This window comes from Thamnophis sirtalis, unplaced genomic scaffold, assembly GCF_051295495.1.
Source record: "Thamnophis sirtalis isolate CommonGarterSnake01/CBP01778 unplaced genomic scaffold, rThaSir2_p1.2 scaffold_9, whole genome shotgun sequence".
Lineage (NCBI taxonomy): Eukaryota > Metazoa > Chordata > Lepidosauria > Squamata > Natricidae > Thamnophis > Thamnophis sirtalis.
In genome coordinates, this window is record NW_028261389.1 from 27,555,706 (window position 1) to 27,577,191 (window position 21,486).

General features: G+C 36.4%; 1 protein-coding gene across 4 annotated transcripts in view; it reads right to left on the reverse strand.

The window, feature by feature from the left end:
• The window catches only part of MYH9 (myosin heavy chain 9), a 64,994-nt gene extending 52,017 nt beyond the window's left edge, over positions 1-12,977 (reverse strand). The window contains exon 1 of one of the 4 annotated variants that reach the window (XM_014070244.2): positions 12,963-12,977. The gene's annotated coding sequence lies outside the window, so the exon portion shown is untranslated. The other 3 variants (XM_014070243.2, XM_014070242.2, XM_014070240.2) reach the window with 3 other exon arrangements.
• Positions 12,978-21,486: the final 8,509 nt, after the last annotated feature.

Below are 21,486 nucleotides of genomic sequence, written 5' to 3' on the forward strand. Positions count from 1 at the left end.
ATAACATGCCTTTTATCATTTATTGTTAGTACAGAAATACTTTCCACAGCGGTCATTTTTTCAAGACACTCATATTCCCAACAATATGTGATTAATTGTACAAAACTCAAGTCTAACTGATCTGCTTCATGAATCTGTTAGTTACAACTTACTAATTCTTTTTGTAGTTCTTTTTACTTCTTTTTCTTCCCTTCATTATACTATTTCTGGAAAATATTTCATTTTTTTTTCACCAGGCCTGTAAGCAATGAACAGTTCTAGAGGAAATTCACTGCCCTGTGTTAATCATGGCAACTAGTGGGGGGGGGAAAGCTAACATTTTACATCAAGTGCCATAAGCTAAACTGATGAAATTAAATGTGATGACTGGAACTATATGTGGAACAATTCAAGGCATGATAGATAGATGATAGATAGATGATTGATCGATAGATGATTGATAGATAGATAGATAGATAGATAGATAGATAGATAGATAGACCATAAGTGTCATTTAATGATAGTAATAGTCCAGTCTTCGTGAAGTCCTACAAAGCAAGGAATTTAAAAATTCACTGAAAACAATTATGTAGGGACAAACTATTTTTACCTACATTTTTATCATTTATCTCAAGCTAACTTTCTCATTAGTGATAGCAATATAAAATAAGGAAGAAGTACCCAGGAAAAAAAAGCTTCAGATTACATGAATGGATGCCAGAAGGATCCATCATAAAAACAGCACCCAAGTCTTTGGGGAGAGGGAAGGGAATGATAATTTGAATTAAGATTGCACTACCAAAATTCATAAAATTGAGACCTGAACATAGAATTCCTACTTCATTAGTTTCATTGTGTCACACACCCACACTGTTCTATCATGGATCCATGCACTGCAGCATTTGTACTTCTGTGTTCCAGACTATTTATATATATACATACATACATACATACATACATACATACATACATACATATATATATATATATATATATATATATATATATATATATATACACACACACACACACACACACACACACACACACACACACACACACACACACACACACACACACACACACACACACATATATATATATATATATATATATATATATATATATATATATATATATATATATATATATATTCCAGACTATTTAAAAAATATATATTCACCAGGTCTGAATTTGGCACCTACAAGATGTGCTTCAGAGAAACCAAAAACCAAATATGACCTCAGGGCCATAGGAATAATGAGAAAGTAAAATAGTTTCATTAGAGAATGTTAAAATCTCATTTACTTATATAGCAGAGTTATCGGAGAAACAACACAAGTTATCTATTAGGCCTACTGCTGCACTGGCCTAATCAGGCTTCCTTCCCTCTCCCATGACATCATGAACAATTGTTGCTCTAGGATGCCGCACTCGGTCTTCTTAAAGGCCCAGGATTTCCAGAGTTATGCTGGAACGAACACACACACACACACACACCTATATATAATAAAATAAAGAATAATATTTTAATATAATATTTTATATTATTATATTATGTATGTTATATAATATTATAGATAAAATATGCATGTATGCATGCATACATACATACACACACACATGCATACATATATGAGGAGGAGGAGGAGGAGAATAGGTTCTGCAGCATTTGTATGGAAGTTGAATCTCTCTCTGAGGACTATATCTAGATAGTTATGTAGCTGAAGCATAACAATCACTTAAAAGATCTTTCACTATAGATGTTATTTTGATAGTATTTGTCATTAGTGGCAAAAACACAGCCCTGCATTTACTTTTGACATCCAAATCTAAGACCATGTTGTCATTCATTCATTCTGCCATCTATTTCACTGTTATAGCGACTCTGGGCAGCTTACAATTCTTCACAGCAGGAAGTCTGTTTCTGTAGAATTTTTGCATATAATTAATTGTGAGTTGATTCCCAAATATTGGAAAGGCTTATTGGCATTTTCTATATACAGCTTTTCAAGCAGATATATTTAATATAAGAATTACTCTAAAGGTACTTTCACTAATTTATTCAATTCTCATCTTAAGGGCATCAAAGCAGAATTTGCTCACTGCCAGAGATGCAAGATTATACTGATCGGCCAGCAGTACTTGAGTATTTTAAAAAATGCATGGGAAATCCATAAAAGAAGTGCAATGTATAAGTTCCTCGTACTAAGTTAGTCATTAATGATGACCAATACAGCAATAAACTCCCTGACTTTTTAAACTATGAAACAAGAATCAATTAGATTACTAATATCCTGTTAGTAATGATGCAAAGCAAAAGTGAACCTAAGGCCAGACTACAGCAAGCAAAATTGAACAAGTGGGAAAACCCGTTTTCTAGCAGGCATCAGAACACCGTGCTCTATAATCCACAATATATTAATATTTAAATGTTGTCTTCAGATACAGACATGTAATTAATTAATTTGTCTTAATTCAACCTTCATTTTGACAAAGGAACTCTTTCTCTACATGTAAAGATAAAAAATAAATACTTCCCTACTGTTAATCTGTTAAAGCAAAATTGTACTGCACAATAGTACAGAAATAGAGATAGCAATTTAGTCTAATGGTCAAGACACTAGGTTAGAAACCAAGAAACTGAATTCTAAACCCACCTTAGGCATGAAAGCCAGCAAGGTGACCTTTGGCACCTAGTCATTCTTTCTCTCTCAACCCTATTCAACCTCATGGGATTTTTATGCAGAAAAACAGGAGAAAGAAGGAATATTATATGTTTGCTGCCTTGAGTTGTTGATAAAAATAATAGAAGTGTGATAAAAAATATTTTTTTAAAAAAAATCTTACAATAGGAAGTCCAATGAGTTTACTCCTATGGTTGATAACTGAGTAGATTATTTCAGCTTGGAGCAATTACTGGTTTAAAACCTATTTCAATTGTGCAAGGGTATTTAAAGGAAAGAGAGTCCTGTTTTTCTAATCTCTTTAAAATTATGTAGCACTTAAAACCTTCCAATTATATAAAGTGTAAGGCTGAAGTGTTGAAACATTAGGGAAGACCAAATTGTAAAACTCAGTAAAAACATATAAATGTTTATTAGAAGAAAATAGCCTCAGGCAGTGCAAATATTACTGAAATACAATTCCCAGCATGACTGATACAGTAGTAGAAGCCAACAGCATCTGGAAGACCATGTGTTTGCCATCACTGGTTTAATCATGGGCAATTCATACCCTTGATGAAAAATCTAACTTTTCAAATCTACTTGGCATAAAAGCAGCTTTGTGGATAAGGACATCTATTGTTTATAAAGAAAAGAATTGAAATAAGTCTGGCATTTAAATATTTTACAAATATTGTCCAAAAATTAATATAATTTCATCCACATTCTGATCCTAGTGGCTGCTTGAAAACCAAATATAAAAACCACTGAATGCTAAAAATTCTAAATTCCTTCTTTTCTCAATGATACTATGTTTGGGCTTTACTTCTTTTTTGGTTAAAATGTTAGATTTCTTTAACTATGTTCTTCAGTTTGCTATTCAAGCTTCTGCATTTCCTTTAATTATCTTGATCTTCATTTTTTCCTAATACATTGCAATCCAGCAGGCAGAGGATGTTTTTCTCAGCAGCCTTCAATACCATCAATCGTGCTGTCTTTTTTGGACTGCTGTTCCAACCTTTGAATGCAAGGGTTTGCAAGGGAATGCAAAGGTTGCCCTTTGGTGGCTTTGCTTTCAAGGAATGGCAAAAAGACCACTTGGAGGTAGTGGTTTTCCATTGCCATTCTTCAGGAGGAAACAGATTCACATTAAATGGCTCTAAAATATTTTAGGGAAATCTGTGTAGGGGTAAGTAAGAAAAGTGAGGAAGAGAAAAGAATGACTGCCAAGTTACAGTATTCTAATAAGCTTAGCTGTATAAGCCGGCTTTATTAAAAGCAATGCTTTGTGATGCAGTGGTTAAGGTGTTGGATTAGAAGCAAGGAGATCCAGGTTCTAGTCTATCCTCAGCCACTTAAACTCACCAGGTGACTTTGGGCCAATCACATTCTCTCAGCTCAGGGTACCCCACAGGATCGTGGTTGTGGGGAAAACAAAAGAAGAGAATAATATGCATGCTGTCTTAAGCTCAAAAATAAAAGGTTGTTATAATTCAAATAACTAACATTACATACTTTTCACCAAAATCACCACTAAAGAAAAATATGACATAAATCAAATAATTATTTTCACAGTACACAGAATCCATGAAAAAAGCACTTGGTGGGGACAATGTAGAGCAAATTAATGTGACAGCAAATGGCAATATAAGCAAATGTTAGGCCACATTGTACTCAAAAGTGAAACTGATAAGAATTGACTGAGCTTGCAAAGCACAGAAACTGTTAAAAAGAAATGGCATCTTGTCTTTAGGAGATAGGTTATAAAAATAATTCACACTTCATTTTTAACACACTTAAGCTCAAAAACCCAATACTTTAAAAGTCTGGAATATATTTTATTCCAAATTAAATCTAACATAATATACTTCCTGTGACTCTTATTTCCTGTTACTATATGTGCAGTACATGCCTTCTCGGTAGAGAGGAGACAGTGTTCCACAAGGAAAACATTCCAGAAGGCGAACACATTCTTTGTAACCACTCTCTTACTTCAAGACTAGAACAGCACTTTCATAAACTACAGCCCATCCCTGCTGCTTAAAGGATTTGGCTCAGAACTCCCATGTCTCCCAAGCAACAGGGGCTTCGAGATAGGCACAAGGCGTTGTTTATGATGGAATAAACAAAGCAAAAATTCTTTCTTTCCTCACAGACTTTCAGCATATCTAAACTACTGCCAACAATAACTACACAGCACACTACCAATCAGAGCCAGTAACTTAATTCTATTCTTCTGCATAGGCAGCAACTAATTTCCCATTCATTTAGATCTGAAAACTGGATTGCCCATTTTCTTGCTAATCCCCAGTCTCCATAATCTATATCAACATCAAACTTGCTACCCCTAAATAAGTACCTCTGAACTTGCATCTCTCCTACAACTTCTCTTTATAAATTATAATTCATATCTGTTGCACCAGTGCAGATGTGGCATTTCTTAACATGCTTCCTAGATTCCAGGTGGAAATGTATATAATGGTTGCAGCTCCATCTCTATTTAGAGTTTATTTCCATTCAAGTGCATAAGCAAAATGGGACAGAAGATTTTTGGAGATGAAAAAAAGAGTGGTGCCTCTCTTCATAGTTACAATTACAGTATGTGGTTATAGTAGATTATATATAAAAGAAAATTAATTGGAAGAAGGAAGTTCAATGGGCAGAATGTAGCAGTAGAGCAGCAGGCTTTAGCACACCTCCTGTACTTCAAGACTTCCAGAGTTCAGATTATTTGATTTCTCTTGCCTTTTGTACAGGAACATGCAAACAATATATACAATGGTCCCCCATAAAACAACTTTATGAGGATAGGCTGGACTGAGAGAGAATGTCTAGCTCAAAGTTTCAGGGGGTATCAGTGGCAGAGAGAGAAAGCTAAAACCTTCACTACTATAGCACACTGGGTCCCATGTAAGTTATATTTACCGTCCATATAATTTGCACAATAGAGACAAATGATACAATGACATCAAATTCTACAAAGATTCATGACTACACCTTATGAAAAATAATTTATCTTTTTTAAAGTTCAACAAAGGAAATCAAGATACTTTCCTTTTCAAGAGCCACAATTCCCCTATTATAAAAGGCTAGGCAAAATGTCCAGCATTATCTAACAGTTTTTATTACTTCAAAATATCTTCAAGTATGAACAAATGGTATGAAACATGATTTACATGTCAAACAAATTTTATAATATAATATTATACAATCTAGAATTCAAATCCCAGGTCAAAAACTTTAATGGCTGGAGATTATGGGCAAAGTTCAAGGTTTTGAAAATGCATCTGGGTGTTGGCTACAGAAAGCTACTTGATATAATTGCTTTTGCAAATGGAAAATCAAGAGACACTTTCAGACTCATTAGCAATTACACTTGGTTGTGTCTACTATTAATATGAGTCACAGAGTCATGATCCATTACAGTTCAACTATCCACCATCTGCTGGCTGGGTTCGCAAACCAGACTAACCTCAAATCAAACCAACAATTTAGCAACATAAGGTGAGAGATATTTTAGAAACAGAAAGGATGGTTCAATCATAGGCTTGAACCCCATAGGCCTTCCCCTGTTTTTTTCTGCCTTTTTAATCTGCCAAATTCACTTGGAGATCTGAGAATAGCATTGAGTTGTCTTGCTCCATGCTAAGCACGGAGAACTGTTACCGTCTTTTGTAATTTGGACTTAACCCAGAAGACAAACAAGAAAATTTTGACCAATCAGCCAAATGCAGCTCATTTGTTTAAACTCAGGGTTTCCTACTAAATGTCACTTTGTTTGCATCAAAAAAGAATGCAATAACAAATAAGCACTGATTGCATCTGAACTGGAATTATATTTATTACAAAAAAAGCCAAACCCCTGCATTCTTTAACTGAAGTGTCTCTAAAACAGAAGATTTCTTCTGTTCTGTTAATTGAAGGAATTTTGCATTTAGCTTCCTTATAAAATATTGAATACAATGGCATTGTTAAAAATAAATCTTTTATTTTTGTATAGTTGTAGCAATCAGTCAATATAAATTTTTAGGAGGTTTTAATACTGAAAATCAAAAGTTTGAATTAAAAGAATTTGAAAGCATCTGAATGTTGGATAGCCATCTGTCTGAAACAGTATAGGGTTTCCTGCCTAGGCAGGGGGTTGGACTAGAAGACTTCCAAGGTCCCTTCCAACTCTGCTATTGTATTATTATTGTATTATTGAATCCTCTTGCCCATCCACACATACTTCAAAGGCTACGGACTACACACAATTAATATTGCTTCTTCTAGAACAGATATATTGGATAATCTTAGATTAAAAGCAAGCAACCAATGACTGTTCTGCATACTTGTGGGATAAAAGATAACATCTCTCTTAAACAAACTTGACTACTAGTGACTACGTGGACGTGTCCATATCCTTTTCTTGACAATTGTAAGGAAATGGTTTGGTTTGCCATTTTTTTCTTCCATGTTGTTGTTCCACTCTCTAGTATCTAGTAGTCTAATCCAAGTATTCAGTGGGTACCAATATAAATAACCACTCTACTTTTTCAATACAATCTAAGATCAACTAGTGCTGTTTTCCATCAAACAAATATAGTTCTAAATGATTTCTGCCACAGAAATCAATGCAAAAATACTTTGGAAGCTGGTTATTGCTTAATCAGATTGGACAAGACAGCATAAAAGAAATAACTAATAAATATTGGTATTAGCAATGCACTATTTAATGTTCAATTTTAGGAATGTCCATAGCTGCTGCTGCATGATTAACTTTTGCCATAAAAACAATTTGTAGTTCTCCAGATATTACTGGACCCCGTTCCCATTAACTCAGTCAACATGTCAAATAAGTAAGTATTGGAGCAGGCAGATTGTTCAGATGAGACACAAAAGCTTCTTTGACACTTTTGTAAAAACACAAAATCCATATTCATCTTGCAGGGGAAGTACTTAAAACAAAAGATAAAAAGTTACTTTTAAATTCATCAGCAAAAATATGTTACAATATAAATATAACATGAATTGTATTATTTCATGACATCCCTCCCCTCAAAAACAAAGTTCCAATTATTATTTGGAAAATAGGCATCCAGTCTACAGTCTACAGTCTGCAGAAAATTTGTACTACCAAATATTAAAGCTTTACATAGGCTATGTTTAAATAATATCTAAATAAATAGTTAAGTGAGTCATGTTATTCTGATTTAACCAATGTCTAGTTTTGCACAGCATTCTGTACACTAACTAATCAACGGCTGGGTTTGCAAAGGCCATAAGCTAGCCAACTACATTTTGGTCTAACAGGCCATACAAACTCAGACAATACATTATTACATCATTGCTTCTTTAATGGGCTACTGCTGGTAAATTCCATCTCAGAGAACCCAGCATACTCCAGGGAGGTCTAGTCATAAGATTATTTTTTAGCTGCGTACATTGACCATTCTTGCTGTAGCTCTTTAGAATTTTCTTGGAATATGGCCTCCTGCTTTAGATTTCTCAGTTAAGAAATAAATGCAATTATAATGCCATTACATCACCACCCAGACACCATAAATGATATTGATAGCAACAGAAGCAGTCAAACCAGTATGCCAGTTTTATCAGAGACTATCCAAAATGGTAATCTAGCATCACACTTTCTTCCTGATTCTGAAGAGGTGTTGCTGCCCAGGCTAACACCTCACTTTCCATCTACCATGTCTCACATAATTTCTTTCCTTCCAGCCTTCCCTGAATATTGGTGAAACCCTTCCACTTTTCAGCTTTTCTGGCCACTCAAAAATGTGTAACTCCTTTCAAACCAAAATTTGAGCACAGTTTTTCTCATATACTGCATACTCTATGTCAGGCACACAGTTAAACAAGAACAGGAAAGAAAATGCTTCCCACATAGAGTTATTAAAGCGAAGTTCTACTAGAAAGCAATTCCTACATTGATGATATCAATTGGCTTCTGACATTTCTGGAGACTGGTGAAAATAAAGTTCTTCTAGGCTAGTTTGTTAAGAGGACACTTTTCAAAAGAAAATAACTTGAGTGACGTTACAGAGTTAAGTATGTACCCTAGCCTAAAAAGGAGGAATGGATTCCTGCCTACTTTTTTCCTATTCAACACTAGCTGCCTCTGGGAACACAAAGCAAATTGAGACACATGCATTTTAAGGCAAGTAGTTCTAGCACTCCTTCACTTCAACAAGAGGCCAAAACACTCCATTCAGTAGCACTTTCCAATCAAAGATGTTTTTGAAATCACAAAGATTTGCCATATCTAAACGTTCTAGACGATTTACAATGGTTTAGAACAAAGCTGATGCCCAACATCCACCCACGGTGGAAAAAAGGGAGCAGAAACTCTCTCATGTACCCTAGAAGCACTCTTTCTCCAATATAGCACCCCATAAAGATCTACTGCAATGCATTTCCCATGTGCATTTTTGTTTCCTGCATTAGGTCAACAATGACTCATTTCTTTACAGCATTTAAGATAATACCACATAAATCTGCAAGCTATCCTCATTCAGTACCTTGGCAAGTTTTGAGAGTGACAGAAAACACTAAAGTGTTCTCTGTAATTAAAAAAAAGCCATTGGATTAAGTCACTGAAATAGTGTATCTAACAGAAGCAAAAATCAGCATATTTTCAAAAAAGTACTTCAAGCAGGCTTATGTGTTCTGCAATTCTATCTTAAGACCAAAAGTTGGAATCTTTTCAATAAAAAAACCTAACTCCTAATGGAATCATATCCAAAATTAAAGTAATTCCTTTCTCCTACAAAAAAAACAACACAGCAAAGGTTTTACACATGGGGGAACAATTTATAACAGAACTATATTTATGCTATAATTCTGTGAGTTAATTTACTGTCTTGTAATTAATGCCAAAATATCAAAAACTATGTCAAATGCTGTTCAAATATTCCACAACTATCAACATCTAGACTTTTTGAACAATGCAGATCTCATGCTATCTTGACATTTAGAAAAGACAGATTTTATATGATTATTATTTTTTCTTGGTCTCAAATTAGTAGTAATACATTTACTGGCAACCATATATTTTAGTATCAAATTAATTTCTGGGTTTATTGTCCTATTTTTTAAGTAACTAGGGATTATGTAAGTAATTTACAAATAGGCATTTTTTACATTATCACTCACCAATTTCCTAAGTTATGAAGTGCAATGATGTGCACATGGCATAATATACCAGTGATCACTAGGATTATTCCTTTACTATTGTTTAAATCAAGGCAAATTCACACAAGTTTTGGAGAGAGGGGAGTGGCGTAATAGTAATGGTTGGGTATTAAAATATTATGGAGGTCAAAGTCAAATTTATTACTCAGATATTGAGAAAAATGGATTGATACGTAGTAATTCTTTGTACATATAGTAATTAAATATTGCCTAGTCTCTTTTGGATGTTGCAACCTTTGCTACAGAGTTAACTATTGTCAAAGTAATCAGAAATAGAATACTGCTCTATCAAACATAAAAGTGTAGCCCTATTGGTTTTTTTTGTTGCCTTCATCACAGTAGGTGGCAGCACCTAGTCAACCTTGCCTGGTTTTGAAAAAGCAAAGCAGGATTGAACCTGGTTAGGACACAAGAAAATTGCAGGGTATAAATATTAGATTCAAAAGAAAGAATAACATTTTCAGAAGAACGCAATAACAAAACGCACATACACTAAGAATGAGATTTATTGTAGCTATGCTGTTGTTAATATAATCCTATCTGCTAAACAGTTGCTTCCAAAACTATGTAAATAAAGGTTTAGTTACATTCCCAAACTTTAATAACAAGCAAGCTCACATAATAATTATATTATGCATTGGAATTTTAAGCTATTCAGCTAACAAATTAATGAATTGATTTTAAAATTATTTTATTTCAGTTGAATATATAACTGTTCTATGGCACCAAATTTCCAGGCAGCAGCTTTATATATTAAACAATATTAGTCTCCACACACAGCAACTGCATGAGTCACAGTATGAGCCTGTGCAAAGGTCTGCAGTTTTCATTGGAATAGCAAAGTACCTAAACCTATTTTTCACCTGGTGACTAAGTTAGAACATATCTCTATGCAAGCAGTAACTGATTATATAGTTATTTGCAGTCAATTGTAACACACCTATCCTTCAGGGGAGAAACTATATTTGCAGGATTGTGTTACTCTAAGAATCTATGTTCATTCACTAGCTTTTCTCAAACAGGGAACATGCTTATTTTATCACCCCAATTTTTCATTTACATAATTTGAAGGGTGGTATTAGCAAAAATGCTCAAAACTTTATCAGAGAAACATGTTTTACCATTTGCAAAAGCTAGTCCATAAATCCTGAATTACGCTGCAATACAAACAGGTTTATATATGCACAAGAGTTATTTGTGGCCAGCTCAGGTATTAAATTATACACATGGAAGTCACTATTCCAGATAAACACAACTGTGATGCTATTTTTCTCAAATGTGCCAGCAAGTTAGAATGCACTTTGCTAAATACAGTTATCCTTGCAGAAATGAACTATATTCAACAACTTTTTAAACACTGCATGAAAGTATTCATTTGAGCCTATGCCACTTAAGTATGTGATTCTAAAGTGTGTAAAAGACAGGATACAAGCCTTAAATTATATACTGGGGGGGGGGAATACAAGCAAGATAAAAGTTCAACCAATCCATTTTTGTTAAATAGCATATAAACTCTTCTACTGGAAGAGATTACTCTGGCAAATCAAGATATGAAACTACCAGTGTTACGCTATATTGAAAAGATAACCAATGTGCGCCTGACATGGATCCTAAAGGGTTTCTGTGCAATTTGAAGGATGAATTTCTCTCAATACTTTTAAGCAACCAGACAACTTTAAAAGCTGCAACAACAGTAGTAAAGCGACAAATACACACAAAAACTCGTGTTTAAAAAAAAAAAACCTTGTTCCATCACACAATACATTGAGCATTGTGAGCAAGTAATGTCAGATAGAAATAAGCTAGCAGCTTAAAGCATATGCACATAGGTTTTATTTTTATTCTAAATATACCATTTCTTTTACTCAGCCTACAAGTAAGAAAATCAGCTCCAATGTTCTTCCCGGTTCTATTTTTTTGTGTAAATGAATCTCGTTTCTCGTTTCTACGATAGCTTTGGCACGACTTAGCTATACCCTAACAGATGTGAAGAAAAACTGATCCAGCAGCCCTATTGCACCGCCTTTTTAATCAACCCAAAAAAGTAAAAAAAAACTCGCTAAAAGAGAGAAAGAGAAAGAGAGAGAGAGAGAATGAATCTGGTCCGACTTAATAATGGGGTAAGTAAGCTGCAGGCTTCTAACTTACAAGCTTCGTCTTGCCCCGTCACTCCTTCCTCCTTCCCTGCCTTGACTAACGCAGAGCCACAACGAGGAAGTCAAGTTGGGCGGGCGGAAGCCGAGCCCATTGCAATGCCTGCAAGAAGACTGCCAGCCCGTGACTCAGATCGCCGACCTGACAGCAGCTGCCACCACATTAAGCGGTCTTTCTCTCCGCTATTTCAAAAAAAAAGAGGGTCTTCCAAGCCATTTAAGGGGAGGATCGCAAAGCCTCTCCAACCCCCAACCCCCCCAATGATCACTAAGGTGCGGAGACCAATTGCAAGCGCGGACGCGAGAGGAAAGCAGATTTAGCCGTTCCCAGGGTAGTCTTAGAAAAAAATATATCTAGTCGTTTCAAAAAGAAATATAGAGAGTAAAAGAAAGGTAAAGGGGAGGGGATCACCTGACCGGCTGCTTTTTCTCAGCCCACTTTTCAGTTTGAAATTATTTCTGCCCGGTTGCCGCCGGGTGGGAAGGATGAAGCCGGAGCGAGGCAGGAGCAAGGCATATGCTAGCTAGAGCATCAAAGAAAGACAACGTGAGAGCCACCGTTCCCTTGGCCCTACGCGTGGAAGACGCTTCCTTTACTAGCCCCAGGCAGAGAAGGTGAAAGGCTACACCTTCCCCAAAAGGCGACGTCCTCAATGGGTGGCACTTCCTGGACTCCAGAGCACTTGGCATAAAAAGGGAATTTTAGAAGTTAAGCCACACCCGCCCGCTTCTCAATGAACCTTTAACCCGCGGGCGCCAAACTGAAAATCATGCGCCGTATTGTACGCTTCCCGTCCTTTCCCGCACCAATTCCAAGCTGGGACTTCACCTGAGTCCGGCCAAACGCCTTAAAGACGACGACGACGCGGCTCCGTTTTCTTACGCCAGAAAGGCTAGAGTTGATAACTAATACCTTCTCGGAGAGCCCCAGCGCCCCACCCGCAGCGTTGTTCCAGCTTCAACGCCTCTAACTCACCGGCAGCAGCGAGGTTTCAAGCCGGGAGGGAGCGGCCACCGCTAAGGTCTGAAACATCCACTTGCGGCATCCTCGGCCAATAAGAACAGGAGTTTGCTCTGACAGAGAGCCAGTTTCCGCCAATGGAGACTCAAGTGGAGGGCGGTGTTTCAAAGGAGGCGTAAGACTTTTTTTTAATCTTCTCAACTGACGCCCTAGCTCCCGCTCTTCAATTAGCCTCCCCTCCGCCGCCAGAAATGGCCACAGCCAATGGAGTCACGTTCGAGAAAGAGCAAAGATTGGCATCTTAGGCAACCAATGCATTTTGGAGAAAGAGGGCGGTTCTTCGTAGGTCAATCTTTAGTGCTTCAGTGATTGTTTGAGGCGTGGCCACCAGTAGCATAGTGGTGGGAAATGACTGCAGAGGGAACAAACGCCTGTCATCCATGTTTAGCTCAATTCACCTTCTTGGCTGCTTAAATTCTATCCATGCTTACTCAGAAGAAAGGACCATTGTTTTAATGGGGCAAATAAGTGTAAGAACGATTGCCGCTTTAAACAACCGAAAAAGCCTTTTATCCATTTAGATACATTAAATTGCATCTGATATTTACACTCCTAAATTGGATTTTAATCTTTATTTAATTCCATGTGCTCTGTCTGGAAATCTTGGTCTTCTCTTTGATCGCTGTATTACTAAACACAGTCCTTCCTCACTTTTTTTTTATGGATATCGCATAATACCTTGTTCTCTCGTTTGGGTGGTTTTGTCTCATGTCTTTTCTTACTCTCATATAGTATTTGTCAGCAACAGTAGTCGCCTCTCATTGCTTGGAAAAAGTAAGTTAAGTCACTAAACTAGCTTTCTTCTTTCTGTAAGATTCTGTATGTATTTCTCATTCTTGCTTAAAAACTTTTTAGAGAGGTAATTTGCTCATTTAAATTTTGGATCTTATTATTTTTCACATTTCTATCCTGCAATCTAGAGATACCTATCTTGTATACTAAAATATTTTGTGTGTCAGTCTGTTGCTCTTTTCTGTTTCCTTTAAACCACTTGGTGCCTAGTACTAGTTCCCCAAATACCTGTTTCCATTTCTCTTATTTTAACTTCTTCCTGAAGAGTCATATTTTTCTGGAGAGGCTTTACAACAAACCCCCTCACTATACCAAAGAATGTTTAATGAAAATAATTGGTTATTCCTCACAATTCCCCACCCCCTACTATTCCCCCCCTTTTTTTTCAGAATCTGTTAGTTATTAACACTAAACAATCCAGTCAAGGTCCATTTTTAGTTGAAGAACATTGTTAATCCAGCATTTGGGGATATTCATGGTAGAAAATAGTTGAGATTTATGTCCTTATGGTCTCTAGAATTTCATGACAAAAAATTGCCAATGCCTCTGAATCCCCCAGAGTCCTGTTCATGAATTCATGGGTGAACCTCAACTCTCACAATTCCCTAGCCAGCTATGGTAAGTTTTGGTTTATAAGAGCTGCAAAGTTTAGTTTTAGTTTAGGTTTAGTTTAGTTTTAGTTTAGCTGCAAAGGGTTAGGCATGAAGAATGAAGAGGTTCCGTAGATGTCACTTACAAAGTTAGGACATTTGTTTGGAGATATTTTTAAAAGTCTAATTTTCAAAATTAGGGAGAAACAAATGTAAAAAATAAAAAGCAGGGTTAGGGTTAGGAATGATCCATGTCCATTTAAAATATTCAGATGTTAACCAAAATCTAGTAGAACAAATAATTAAACAAATGCTATATAGGCAGAGGTGGGTTTCTACCGGTTCAGCCAAACCAGTGGTAGTATGGCAGCCTGAGTCGTTGGAACGGGCAGTGACCCAGGCCTGCCATGCCCCCGATCCAGTTCCCCAGTCGGCACCAGCAGTGGCACCATCTTGTTTTTAAGTTCTGCGCATGCCCAGAATAATTTTAATTGAACCGCGCATACGCACACAGGGGACATCCAGTGCATGCACAAGCAAACTGGCAGTAAAGCCGGCCGGAACCCACCCCTGGTTATAGGGCAGAAGTCCCCAACACTTCTGGCTCAGAAGAAAAAGTGTCTTCCACAGATGTGGGGCGGAGATGATTTAGGGGGCAACCTAAATCCTATGCATGGACAAATGAAGCTTTGCTCACTTATCTGCTGCTTGTGCAGCCCGGTTTCCAACAAGCCTCAGGCTGGTACTGGTCCAAGGGCCCCTACTGTAGGAGCATCCAGAAGGGGGTAAAAAAATCAAGGGGTTGCTTCTTGCTGCCCGCCTGCATTTTTGACACACATCCCCCTGAAATTATCTACAGGAGTCTTCCCAAAACAGCTGAACTACCTATAAATCTGAAATTTTTTCACCATATTTGGTGAGGCACCAGGTTGGGAGGGGCGGTAGTATTGTGAAACCTGAATGTACACGGAATCAGAGAATAGGTTTCCCTAACTCAGTATTCTCCAAATTACTTCAGCTACCATTATAATAACAGGATTAATGGAATTTGGAACCTGACAATGGTGCAATACCACATTTTGCGGAAGGCTGAAGTATAATACCATATTGTTCAGTTGAGTTGTGCAGAGGAGTTTTATAAAACGGAGGAAAAGCTTTGAGCACAACAATAAAGAATTTTGAAAGTAATTTAAGGTGTATAATTGAACATAGGAGAAGAGTCATAAATAATGACCTGAAGGAAGTAACTGGAATTCTGGAATATTATTTAGCAAGTCAGAGAAAATATTATTAAATGTTACCACTGAAAACTCTTCTGCTTCTTTGAATTGTTGATTTACATTTATTTTACTTAGGAGATAATTTATACTTTTCACAGTTCTGTTTCCATCACATGGTATAAAGAGTCATGAGGGGCAACCATTGTACAGCAAATTCAGTCCAAAGAGCAGTTTGTTTCACCCACTCTGCTGTCATATTTATGACAATTTTGTTTTCACGGATGTTGTAGGCAAATAGATTGTCTATAGTATTGGTTTTAGCTGGTTAGGGCTTTAACAGGATGCAACAAATCAGTAGTGTTAATTAACAGTTTTCTTTTCCCAGTATTTTTGCTGTAATATATTTGCATTGCTGAGACAGAATTGGGGGTAAAAATGCAATGCAAGGAAGCTTAGAGGCTGAATAAAATGGGAGAGCATGCAAGATCAGCATAATCTACAGTATTTGCATCTGAGAAAGAAATGATTGGTACCCTATAACTTGTCATGCTGATGGCTGCCAATTAACATTAATGCTATAACAAATTTATCTGAGGCTGCCCTTACTTTCTAATCGCTGAGATTTGCCAAATTTATAGCAAAGTATTGCAAAACCTGACACAATATCATGTCACTTAGCTATATCCCGTAATACCTGGATGATTGAAAATAAGAGATATTCTGCAAGGACTTTTCTCATAACCTAACTTCAGTCTTTAGGAAGTTCCTGCAGTCTGGTACTTGAGCTACAAGCTCCCCTAACTATGCAATTTATTTGAGAAGCCAGCAATTGTGTAAGTGTGAGCATCTTGCACTAGAAAAATAATGTTTTGGTAGGGAGCACTTACAGCTAGGTTCATACATTACTTGCACTATAATTTGTTTGGGTTTTGCTTAATATGTTAGTAAACCCAGCTATTGTGGTTTAGTGAATAAGCATTGTCAAGCAAACCTTGAGGAGGTAACCCCATCTTACGCTCTAAAATGTGAAAGCTCTGCTTCATGTGGTGGAGGTACAACTACAGAATAGGAAATGCTTGTAGTATTTTCATATATTACCCTCTAGCTAGTTGGTTCTATTTTTTCCCCAGATAAAACAATATATACTTAAGTTAGGTACATAAATTTGCAAGATTGTATTCATATATTATTCTATGTTTTTGTAAAAAGTATATGAGTAAAATAAGATATGTTTCCGACTTTGTTCATGCTCTTTCAAGCCATAAACAGTGATTCTGCTCATCTTGTTTGACTTAGTTTTAACTTTTTAATATTTATGGTTTTAGGTTCATAATAAAGAATTAAATGCCCACACTTCACTCTTCTGAATAAAAAAAAATCTCATAATCTTTTTTATGTATATATGTCTCTTATTCTGTGATATTTGTGACAAAATAGGAATATGAAGTTTCAATAGAGGAGCCATTTGTAAACACCAAAATATTTTTTTTATGCATTAAGGAACTGTAACTGAGACAGGAAGTTACAAATAGAACTCCCTGATACTAAAAATGACTGTTAGTTGCTCTAATTATAACTGAAAATATAGTAAATGAAGTAGGTATCTCTGATATTTAGCTGCCTGCTTTTAGTGCATTTGGGGAAATTCTGTAAATTAAATCCAGCCATGTCTAACATTTCTCTTGTTTCACAATACCCACAGTTGCTACAATGTTCTTATTACTAGGTTCAAGGACGACCAAAATGTTCTGTCAGTTTTTTCCACCTCAGAGTTAAAAAGCTTCAGTACATTAAAGACTGAATTCATATTACACTAAGCCATGCTTTATTATTCATAATTTACTGAACATACTAGTTTTACTAATCATGATATTCCAAAACCAAACTACATTATGACTTGGAATGTCATATGAACAAAATATCCCAGTATTGTCATGTTGTAAACCAGTCTTCTCCAACTTAATAACCTTTGGATGGTTGGCTGAGAATTATGAAAACTGAATCCAAGACTACAGAAAGCTACGCTGTCTGCACCAACTGGTAAGTCACTTATTTTTTAATTTAACTGGAATGCATTTTCTTTCCAGGAAACCTTGGTGTTGTCTCTATCTTAATTGTGTGACAGGTGAATTGGACATTTCAGTTTCTTCAGAAACCTGTGAGGGGATTATAGCTAATTTATCAGCTCCAAAACATCACATTCCTAATTTAACACAGGAATATTTCAAAGCATTTTACTATGTAGTGTTCTCAGTAGATTTGGAGCATGCTGGTTGCCATGGTAACTAGGTCAGTGTGGTGGGGAAAGAGGGTGGAAATGCTTGTGGTTTCCCTTACGTGTCCTTCCTTTTTCTTCAGACCTTGCCTGTTGCACTGACATTTTTTTTCTGGCTGTTTTCTACGTTGTTCAATAGCTCCAATGAGATTGCTCAGTGCATTTCACCCAAGACTTGCCCAATTCGGCAGCTAGAAGCCCAGTTTTGGATAGCACCAAAGATCTAGCAATGGTAAAAGTGTTCCCTATAATGAGAACCTTTTTATATTACTAATCCATCCAATATGTAATTACAGCTAAAGTTGTCTCAATGATGGTAGCTATATTTAGATAATCACATTCAAAGTGAAATCTGTGAATCCTTTTTCTGATTCACCTATTCTTTTTATAGTCTCCTGGAAGATTAGTTATGTGAGCCAATACATAGACTGTTAATGGTGTGGGGTTGGATGATTGACTAGATTGCTTTTTCAACTCTAGACTCTGATTCACATGATCATCAACTGCCCTTGATTATAGGATATCTAGGTAGTTCCTGACATACAACCATTGGTTTAGTGACTGTTTGAAGTTACAAAGGCACTGAAAAAAGTGACTTATATCCATTTTTCACACTTATTGTCCCTGTGGTCAAAATTTGGATGCTTTGCAAATGGACATGATGGTTGCAGTATCCCAAGATCATGTCAACCATAACCCTAATCTTTTGCAACCTTCTGACATGCAAATCAATGGGAAAGCCAGATTCACATACAAACAGTGCTACTAATTTAACAACTGCAGTGATTCACTAAACAACAGTGGCAAGAAAGGTTGTAAAGTGGGACTGAACAACTGAGTGGCTCAGCAATGGAAATTTGGGGTTCAATTCAATTTGGGTCATAAATCAAGGATTACCTATACATGTCTGATTCACTTATGGTGCTTGAGCTTGATCTGGACTATCTCATTTAGAGTGTGTTGTGTGCATTCAGCCACTAAGGCTTAGTCAATATAGAATGGTTGAGCGAAACATGACTTAATATGATATATCAGCCCAGCCAGGGTAACTATTAGTTATAGAACTGAGCTAACTCCACTGAAAAACAATCTCTCTATTCATACCACATGCTATTCAAAGCCCAGTTGCCAAGCACATCAACAAGAAACTTTATCCAGAATGTTCGGTTTACTCTATTACATGAACCCAAAATTAATATCACTTTATTTGAAGCTGAAATTTGCAGCCAAAGTTGCTATGTTTACATTCTATTTTCTGCAAATACAAAATGGCAGATTCTGAATTGGTTAACCCAATTCTGGAATCACACAACACCCAAGATATATTACACTGCATTTTAGCTTGATATATTGTCCAAATCCATTCTCTTTAGCAAGTTATGGTTCAATGTGTCATATAAATTAATTTGGGTAAACTTTATTATGTTTTAGTATGTTATTATGTGTGAGATTAGACTAAGTGTGATACCAGTTTGAACATTACATACAATGACAAGACACAAAGATTTCTCAACAAGTTTTTTTAGTTTAATGTGATGATATTGGAAATGATATAAAATTATATTTCTTTCTGATTCATATATTGATGAGCCATTTACACCTACAAATTATAACTGAGTGTTACATAAAGTGGACCCTACTTGAACAACCTTACCTTAACTAATAAAAATAACTAGAATTGCCTACTGATGTCATTTTTTAATCTACACTTCCTTGCTTTCTATTTAACTCTCTAAATTGTCTTACAATTAACATTTAAATTTAATTTATTTAGTATTGTCTTATGGGATACATTATTAATATCATTTATGTAGTGAATATCCCTCCCCCTTCTGAAGACACTCAACAGGACTCACTACAGCATCTCTGACAGATGATCCCAGCAGAGGAGATCTCACCTTTCATGTGGCAGTCTATTCCATTAGATGACAGCTTGTACAGTCAGGAAATTCTTCATGATGTTTAGCCTGAACCTCATTCCTGGTAATGTTAACCTGTTGGTTGTAATCCAGACTTTTGAGGCAATATAAAATTAGTCTCTCTTCATTGTGACAACCCTTCAGATATTTTAAGACTATCGTATCTCCTCTTTGTCATCTTTTCTGGGGGTTAAACATATTGACATTCTTTAACCATTCCCTTGGCTCATTGTTTCGCAACCATTCTGACATCCCTGCTCTTAACTTGCTCTAGTCCATCACTGTTTGAACTATGGTGCTCAGAACTTTAATCTGCTCAAGGTGGGGCAGAATAGAAAAAATATTTCCCACGTAATGGACAAATGTTCTTCTGTTAATGCACCCGAGTTGCATTTTTAGTACCTGCTTCACTCTCACTTTGAGTGAAGAAGCAAGGAGCCCCAGATCCTTTTTACATCTGCTGCTGCCAAGCCAGGTCTTCATCACCTCCATCCCATACTTGTGCCTTTAATTTTCGTATCCAAAATGCAGAAGTTTACATTTTTCCATTAGATTTCATCTTATTAATTTCAGCTCACTGCTCAAGCCTCAAATCTTTCTGAATCATGCCATTCCCCTACTAGTGAGTTCTTCCAATTTGACAATTGAATAAATCATCTGCAACTGTTCCTTAATCCCCTCATCCAAATCATTAATAAAAATGCACCCAGGACATATCCCTGTAGTAGTCCATTGATGCATTCTGCCTACAGCCTGGAGTTGAATCCTGATGGGTTTAAGGTTGATTCAGCCTTCCATCCTTCCAAGGTTGATAAAATGAGGACCAGCTTGCTGGGATCAATATGCTGACATTGTAAACTGCCCAGAGAGGGCTGTAAAGTACTGTGGGGCAGTATATAGGTCTAAGTGCTATTGCTATTCCTCGAAGCTGAAATGGTGTAAATGCTCTTTGGATGTGATCATTTATCTAAATTAAAATCCATTGAATAGTGATGACACCTTTACCACATGGTTAAGGGAAATATGAGAAACTTTGTTGAAGGCTTTGCTAAGTTTGTGGCTTTTCCCTGATTTTCTAAACCAATATTTTTTTCCAAAGAAGAAGATAGAGTTAATCTGTCATAATTTGCTTATGCTAAACCCATGCTGACTTTTATTAATTATGAAACCATTCCCATTCAGGTGCTGACAAATAATGCTATTTCATAATCTGTCTGAGCACCTGCCCAGTGTAGATTTCAATTTCACAGATCTCTAGTTTTTTTCAGATCTTCCCTTTCTCATTTTTGAGGATGGGAGAGTGTGTTCTCTCTATTTTTCCAAATCCTTGAAAGTTTCTCAGGTATTTTAAAATACAAGTAGTCTCTGACTAATGACCACAACTGAGTCCAAAATTTCTGTTGCTAAGCAAGGCAGTTGTTCAATGAGTTTTGCCCCAGTTTAGTACCCACAGTTGTTAACTGAATCTGCAGTTATTACCTTAGTAATATGGTTGTTAAGTGAATTTGTCTTGCCCATTGACTTTACTCATCAGAAAGTTGCAAAGGTGATCACATGACCCTGGGACACTGCATTCCTCATAAATACAAGTCAGTTGCCAAGTCTTGGAATTTTCATCACATAACCATGGGCATGTTGCAAATGGTCAAGGGTCACTTTTTTCAGTGCTGTTTTTAACTTTGA